Source organism: Eretmochelys imbricata, chromosome 15 (genome assembly GCF_965152235.1).
Source record: "Eretmochelys imbricata isolate rEreImb1 chromosome 15, rEreImb1.hap1, whole genome shotgun sequence".
Lineage (NCBI taxonomy): Eukaryota > Metazoa > Chordata > Testudines > Cheloniidae > Eretmochelys > Eretmochelys imbricata.
The window spans coordinates 1,647,910-1,656,120 of NC_135586.1; positions in this window are offsets into that span (position 1 = coordinate 1,647,910).

Here is an 8,211-nt window from a genome sequence, read left to right on the forward strand (position 1 = left end):
AGGTTTAGGTTGGATATTAGGAAAAACTTTTTCACTAGGAGGGTGGTGAAACACTGGAATGCGTTGCCTAGGGAGGTGGTGGAATCTCCTTCCTTAGAAGTTTTTAAGGTCAGGCTTGACAAAGCCCTGGCTGGGATGATTTAATTGGGGATTGGTCCTGCTTTGAGCAGGGGGTTGGACTAGATGACCTCCTGAGGTCCCTTCCAACCCTGATATTCTATGATTCTATGATTCTAAGTCATCTAGTCCAGCCCCTTGCATTGACTAAACCCAAGTAAACCTAGATCATCCCCAACCAGTGTTTGTTCAGCCTGATCTTAAACTTCCAGAGTCGGGGCCGCCCCAACTTCCCTTGGGATCCTGTTCCAGTGTTTAACTGCCCTTAGAGTTAGAAAGTGTTTCCTAATATCTCACCTAACTCTTCCTCGCTGCAGATCTAGCCCATTTCACGTCCTACTGCCCGCGGACATGCCTCAAAACAGACTGTGCAGTGACACCAGGGCAGCACCTCTGATCAAGGCCCGACTGGCTAGGCTGGCGCTGGCGTAGCTGAAAGCAGAGGGGGCCCTCGCTGGCCCGACCTACGCTAGGGACATCACCTGAAATTCCCTCCTGTTGTTAATGCCAGACTCAGCCCCTCCAGGGTGAGCGGCGCTGGGAGCTCCCATGCAGCCTGGATTGACGGCTAGGCCTGGGGTGTGGGTGGGTGGGTGCACCCGTACGCTTTGCCTCCCCAGGCCCTTGCCCTGTGTCTTACCCGGTGCAGACTTGTTTGTGTCTAATGGAGGAGCTCTCTTGGGAAGAGATTCCACCTTAATTGCCATGTGCAAATTTCTGGGTAAATGACATGTAATGTTGTTAATGCCAGCCTGTGAGAGTGCTGGAATGACAGCCCTGCAGCAGGCTGCCCACACAGCAGGCCTGGCAACGGAGGGGCAGGGCTACACTCCACACTCAGTCAGCGGCCTGGGGCTCACACTCAGGACACAGCCCCCTGAGTCCTAGGGAGGCACCACAGGGTTCGAGGAAGCTGGAGCAGCAGGCAGGGGAGGGGAGCTGCAGGTCAGGTTGAGGGAGAGCTGTTGCGGGCCCAGGGCTGGAATAGCCGGGGGTATGTGTGGAAGGATAGAGGGGGAGGGGCACATCTGGGGTTACACCAGGCGCCCAGGGATGGGATAGCAGGGCCTGTGTGTGTGGCAGGATCGAGGGACACTGCCCAGGGATGGACTAGCAGCGTGGGGAAGGCAGGGTACAGAGAGAAGGCTTCGGGTAAGGGGTTTACATGGCTCAGTAGCATTCCCTACTGGCCAGCCTAATGAGTGGTACTAACAGGCCCCAAGGGGCGCCCTGGCCAGGCCTGCTAGAGGCAGCAGGAAGGTGATAGGCGGTCAGGCATGCTGCGTGGGGAGCGCTTTCTGCCACCTTCCCCTCTGAGTGAGTAGGAAACCGCTCGCTCAGTCCCATGGCGCTGTAATGGCCGAGCCTGCCTGGAGGCCAGGGCGTTTCCAGCAGGAGCTGTGCATCCCTAGGGCACCGATCCACCAGCCTCAAGGCACGTGACTTTTTACAATTATTCCAGGCCCCAGCTGTGTGCCTCAGCCCGGACCTGCAGCGCCCCCTGCTGTTCCAGGCCTATTGCCCCCATTCAGCCTACCTGTCCTGGCCATCAGCAGGGGCGTCCTCTGCCAGCCTGGCAGCCCTCTCAGATGCAGTGTTTACATGTCTCTCCACCAGGTGCAGAGACGCCAGAAGCCTTAATGAGGTGACGCCCAGCAGGGGAAGGAGAACGAGATTCCAGACGGTTTAATTAGCCCGGGTTTAATTGTTCCGAGCCGCTCCACAGCACTAGCCCTGCTAATGCCTTTGCAATGGGGGTTGACAACAGCTGGATTCCACAGCAGAGCTGCCCTTCCCATTACTGATCGGCTGGGGCAGGGAGCGTTCCTAGGCCCCGGGGTGGGGGTCTCTCCTCCCCCCTCTGCTCTGGGAAGGGTGGGGGCTGAACAGCTTCCAGCCATAAGGGCTTCCTCTGGGGGCGTAGCCAGTCATAGAATCATCGAAGATCCGGGTTGGAAGGGACCTCGGAGGTCATCTAGTCCAACCCCCTGCTCAAAGCAGGACCAATCCCCAACTAAATCATCCCTGCCGCTGTCCTGTCCAGGCCCCTGGTGCCACCTTTGTGCACGCTCTGCTCCTCCCACAGCCCCCACCGCTGGGAATGGCCTAGGAGAGCCCTGCGACTACCATCCTTCATCCCTCCTCTGCTGAAATCTCTGTCTCAGACTTCTCTGCCTCTCGTCCCTCCCACAGCTCAGCTGCCTCGAGCCTGGGCCGGAGCAACTGCCACCTTCTCATACATACCAGAAAGGCTGGCCAAGGACCTGCTCCTTCCGGCTCTCACATCAGCATCAGTAACAAGGGGTCTGCAGGGGAGATTCTGCCCCCTCCCCCCCCCCGACACACACACACCAGCACCTCTGCTAGGGTTGCCAACTTTCTAATAGCACAAAACTGAACACCGTTACCCCCACCCCCTGACCCGCCCCTTCCCCGAGGCCCCACCCTGTCCCCAACTCACTCCAGCCCTCATCCCTCCATTGCTCACTCTCCCCCATCCTCAACTGGGCTTGGGCACGAGGTTGGAGTATGGGAGGGGGTGAGGGCTCCAGCTGGGGGTGTGGATGGGGCTCCGGGGTGGGGCCAGAAATGAGGGGTTCAGGGTGCAGAAGGGAGCTCCGGCCTGGGGCAGGAGGTTGGGATGTGGGAGGGGGCTCTGGCTGGGGATGTGGGGTCTGAAGTGAGGCTGGGGATGAGGAGTTTGGGATGCAGGAGGGGGCGCCGGGCTGGGGCAGGGGTTTGGTTGTGGGAGGGGGCTCAGGGCTGGGGTAGGAGTGTGGGGGGACAGGGTGTGGGAGGGGGTTCCGACCTGGGGCAGGGGGTTGTGGTGTGGGTGCAGGGTCTGGGAGGGGTTGTGCAGCAGGGGGTTCCAACCTGAGGCAGGGAGTTGGGGTGCAGGAGGCGGTTTGGGGTGTGGGCTCTGGCTGGGCGGCGCTTATCTCAGGCGGCTCCCCGTCGGTGGCGCAGTGTGGCTAAGGCAGGCTCCCTGCCTGCCCTGGCTATGCGCTGCTCCCGGAAGTGTCTGGCATGTCTCTGCAGCCCCTAGGCAGAGGCACAGCCAGGCGGCTCTGTGCAGTGCACACTGGCTGGCCCACAGGCACCGCCCTCACAGCTCCCATTGGCTGTGATTCCCGGCCAATCGGAGCTATGGGGCCTGCGCTGGGGGTTAGGGCAGCATATAGAGCTTCTCTGTTTGCCCCTGCACCTAGGGGCCGGACATGGGCCGCTTCCGGGGAGCTTTGCAGAGCCAGGGCAGGCAGGGAGCCTGCCTTAACCCCACCGTGCCACTGACCAGACTTTTAACCACCCCGTCAGCAATGCTGACCGGAGCCACCAGGGTCCCTTTTCAACCAGGTGTTCTGGTCGAAAACGGTCGCCTGGCACCCCTAACCCCTGCCCCGCCACTGTCCTGAGTGCAGTGCACAGGTCAGTTGAATTGACCTTCAGTTGGCACTTAATTAGCGCAGTTGTGCTGGCAATGCACACATCAGAATAAAATTCACCCCCCTCCCCCATGGCTGGGCCGGCCCTGCAGGGCTAGTTGTTAAAACAGAGTAAAACCTTCCTTTTGTCCCTCAAGTCACGGCTGGGACCAATGCTCCCAGGGGCCAGGTCAGGAGAGGGAGACAGGGCTGGTTTCAGTCCCTTTAGCGCTGACCGTCTCCTCCCTCCTGTCCTAGGAAGGCGTTTCCCCTGCCCCCCTCCCGAGCCCCAGAGGAACACGTGTTCTGCACCTGGCGAGGCCTGTCGGTCTCCCCGGCCTGCAGCCCCTCGCTCCCGGCACACGGCTCGAGCCGGCACCCCCCGCCGACCCGCCTCCCCGAGCTCCTGTGCTGACCAGCCGAGCCCCCTGGCCTTGCTGCAGCAGTTGGGCCACTGCTGGCTGGGCCCCCCGCGCCCCGTGTCGCCCCACTGCTCCCTTCCCTCTAAGCTGCACGGCGGCCAGTTAAGCACCGTGCAGGCGCTCAGGAAAGATTCCTCTTCCCCAGCCCCAGCCAGCCCAGCCCCGGACCTGCCGCGGCGGGGAGAGGCACCCCTTCCCCACAGCCCAAGGGCTGCTGCGGCAAGAGAGAGCTGGGGGGAGTCCTCTCTCCCCACCGTAGCCCCAGGGCAGCCTGCACCCCAAACCCCTCATCCCCAGCCCCACCCCAGAGCCCGCACCCCCAGCCGGAGCCCTCACACCCCAGCACCCCCAATCCTCTGCCCCAGCCCTGAGCCCCTCATCCCTGGCCCCACCCCAGAGCCCACACCCCCAGCCGGAGCCCTCACACCCCAGCACCCCCAATCCTCTGCCCCAGCCCTGAGCCCCTCATCCCCGGCCCCACCCCAGAGCCTGCACCCCCAGCCGGAGCCCTCACACCCCAGCACCCCAACCCTCTGCCCCAGCCCTGAGCCCCTCATCCCCGGCCCCACCCCAGAGCCCGCACCCCCAGCCAGAGCCCTCACACCCCCTGCACCCCAACCCTCTGCCCCAGCCCTGAGCCCCTCATCCCCGGCCCCACCCCAGAGCCTGCACCCCCAGCCGGAGCCCTCACACCCCAGCACCCCCAATCCTCTGCCCCAGCCCTGAGCCCCTCATCCCTGGCCCCACCCCAGAGCCCACACCCCCAGCCGGAGCCTTCACCCCCCGCACCCCAATCCTCTGCCCCAGCCCTGATTCCTCCCCGCACTCCAAACCCCTCAACCCCACTCCTTCCACATGAACTTTGTTATGTGCACAATAGGAAGGTCACGTGTCACACATCACTTCCATATTGGTGCACATAACAAAATTCATTCTGCACGTGGGTGGGAAAAATGAGAGAGAAAACACTGTCTCATGGCTCCCTTGTGCTCCCCGTAAGTCTGGCGCCACCTGCTATCTCGTCCTAGATTACAAGATCTTTGTTCTGTGTCTGTCCAGCGCCTAGCACACAGGGCCGGGGCCCACGGCTGGGACAGCTCAGCTCTGCGGAAATACACCTCAATAACAGTAGGCTCTTTCTGTCCCTCGTCAGGGCAGAGTAAGGCCTGTGGAAGCCATGCTGTTCCTGAACACTCCCAGCCCCGGGGGGAAAGCCTGCGCTGCCAGGGGTCTTTGTCACCACAAATCACAACAAGGTGACAAAGCACAACGAGTAGCAAACTGAGCCTTCCCCAGGCTGAGAGCATCCGGCCCAGAGCCCTGCTGCTGGGTGGTAGCCCCCCCCGGGCTGTGTACCCCCGGTGCATGCACTACCCTGTGCCCACAAGCACACCCATGCTAGAGTGACCCCCCACACGACATGCCCCTGTGCCTCCACTCACGCACGCCAGCCTTCCCATCCACATGCCCAGACATGGCCACCCTAAGCCAACACATAGCCACGCACCGGCATCCATACCCAACCCCTACCAGTGCACACCCTCGCACCCGACGACACCGCCTCACGCTCGCGTGCAGATGCACCCGTGCCCATGCAGGCCCCCCTCCACATCCCCCACAGGAACTGAACTCCTGCCCCACGCCCATCCCTTTGCCACGAAACCACCTTGATATGGAAATACTGAAGTCTCTTTCCCATTCCATTAGGAATTTACTTTCTCCTCCCCGAATAGTCAGGCCTGGCAACTGTCACCCCGGACCAGTGGCAGGTGCAAGGTCTGTCGTCTCGTAACCATGGTACCATTGAGATGGCAGCTCATGTTCCTGGCAGGGCCCAAGCAAGTGGCCCTTCGAACGGCAGCATTGTCCCATGGTGACAAGCGAGGAGTGATCGTCTGGGAGGTTTCTACATTGTAGTCGGCACGTACTTTTCTTCTCCCTTGGTGGCCTGGGCAGCTGGCCCTGCGCAGACCTGGCTTTACAGGTGGAGGGACATGGAAACTGGGGCTGCTCAGAAAACAAACACCCTCCACTTCTCCGGGATAAGCCACATCAATAGGGAGCTAGTCCCATGCACACCAGCCCTCCTGCTCCTAGCATGTGGATCCCAAAACAGTGCTGAGGCCTGCCAGCGCACCCTCCAGTGGCCATTCACAGCACAACAGGGGAGTCCTGTCTCACTTTCCCCTTTGCTGCCCCAAGGACCAACCAAGTTGCCCATCTTTTCCCCTGACCAGCAGCCATCTCGCCTGCCCAGGAAAGGAGGGAGGGCCTCTCAAGTCCAGTTCAAGGCCTGCCTTTGGGCATAGTTTATTAGTAGCATGCTACAGAGAGAAATTTCATAACCCTTAACATCAAACAGCTTGCCCTTGTACCTAGGGACCTCTACACCAGCCTTCTTCTCAGCTAGGCTCCCCAGCTCTGGCCACATCCATCACAGCCTTAGCTGCACCAGCGGCTCTCCCCCAGCCGCTTCCAGCCGCTGCTTTCCCAGGGTTCCAGCAGCTCCCTGGAGGGAACTCCCACCAAGACCCAGCTGACTCCTTCTTCTCAGCTATGGCCTGACCAAGGGCGCTGTCAGCCAATGAGTCACAAGTGAACCGGTCCCATTCCCTCTGGAGGGATCATTCACTCTGTGCCAACCCCACGGGCCACGCCCTGTGAAATCACATAACAGCCCTTCTGGAATATGGTTGCATGCATGTCTGGTGCCCAGCACGTCCTAGGCGGGTTTGCATTCTTGCAGTACCAGCCCTGTTCTTGCCAGGGTCTGTGACTTGCAGGTAGGTCTGCTTTGCAGCAGGACCTGACTCTTGCTAACGTCGCTTGGTATCAGCAGGGCCAAAACAGGACAAGTGCCCAGGTTTGCAAAAAACTTGGGTGGCAAACCCTAGCAGGGCGCCTGGAGGAACGTGCCGGGGGGGCGACAAGTGGCAATGCCGGCCCTGCCCGGGAGGGAGGGCTGAGGAGAGCAGCTCGGGCTGGGCCAGCTCTGTGTGGGAGGGTGGCAAGGGGTCTTTGGCCAGCCCCGCAAGCAGGGGCAGGGGGGGTTGGTCTGGTCCCAAATGGGCAGGTGGTAGAGTGAGACCTTGGCCCAACCCCAAGCAGGCAGGTGGCGGGGGGGCTCAAGCTGGCCCCATGCAGAGGAGAGAATCATAGAATCACAGAATATCAGGGTTGGAAGGGACCTCAGGAGGTCATCTAGTCCAACCCCCTGCTCAAAGCAGGACCAATCCCCAACTACATCATCCCAGCCAGGGCTTTGTCAAGCCGGACCGTAAAAACCTCCAAGGGAGGAGATTCCACCCCCTCCAACCAAGGTTGGGGACCCGTCGCACGACGTGCTGTGCAGACACATGGCAAGAGACAGTCACTTCCTTCACAGAGTTTACAGCTTAAATGAACAAGACAGACAAGGTGGAAGAAAGGGAATATTTTTACTCCTCTATTATGGCGGGAACTGAGGTACAGAGCAATTAAAGGATGTGCCCAAGGTCATACAGGAATTCTGTGGCAGAGCCAAGATTTGAATCCAGGGTCCTTCAATCCCAGGGCAGTGCTTTAATCAAATGTCTGCTCCCAGTTCTTCTAATCCCATCACAAACCTGCCAACTCCACCAAGCTTTTCTAGCTCTCTTTTCCATAAAGATCTTTCAATCCCATCCTCTCTCTGGAGACTGCCCCTTTCTGCCTAGATCTTCTATTCACCTCATTTCCAGGCCTTCTCCCCTCACCTAGGGAGTCCTTCCACCTTAGGCATGTTTGTAAAGTGCTTTGAGATCCTGGAATAGAAAGCAGTAGGGAAGCACAAACCAGCTCAATCATCATTAGGGTTCAGAGTAAACACCCAAAAAAAGATGAATAGGGTTGTTTGCACCTTTCTCTAAGCTCCTGATCCTTGACTGTTTTCAAGGGATGACAGCATAGTATCACCTCACATCCTTAAAGTTTCTTTCATAACAAGAAAGGCAAGAATCTTTTTTTTAAAGCTTATATTCTGCAGGAAAGATCAGAAATACCAAAATCCTGTGGGGAGGCCCCAAACCTGGGTTGCAGCAAAGAATTTCAGCCACATGGGTGTCCAGGGCATGCACTAGTTCTTCTCTCACACACACTTGACTTCATTCTAGTCACATTCCTCAGCAATTCCCTCGACTGTCAGGCCTTGGACGAACTTGCGAGTTACAGCGCGTTAAAGGAGCCCCCAGTGCCCTAGCTCACTACCCGTCCACACTGGCAAGGCAGGTAGA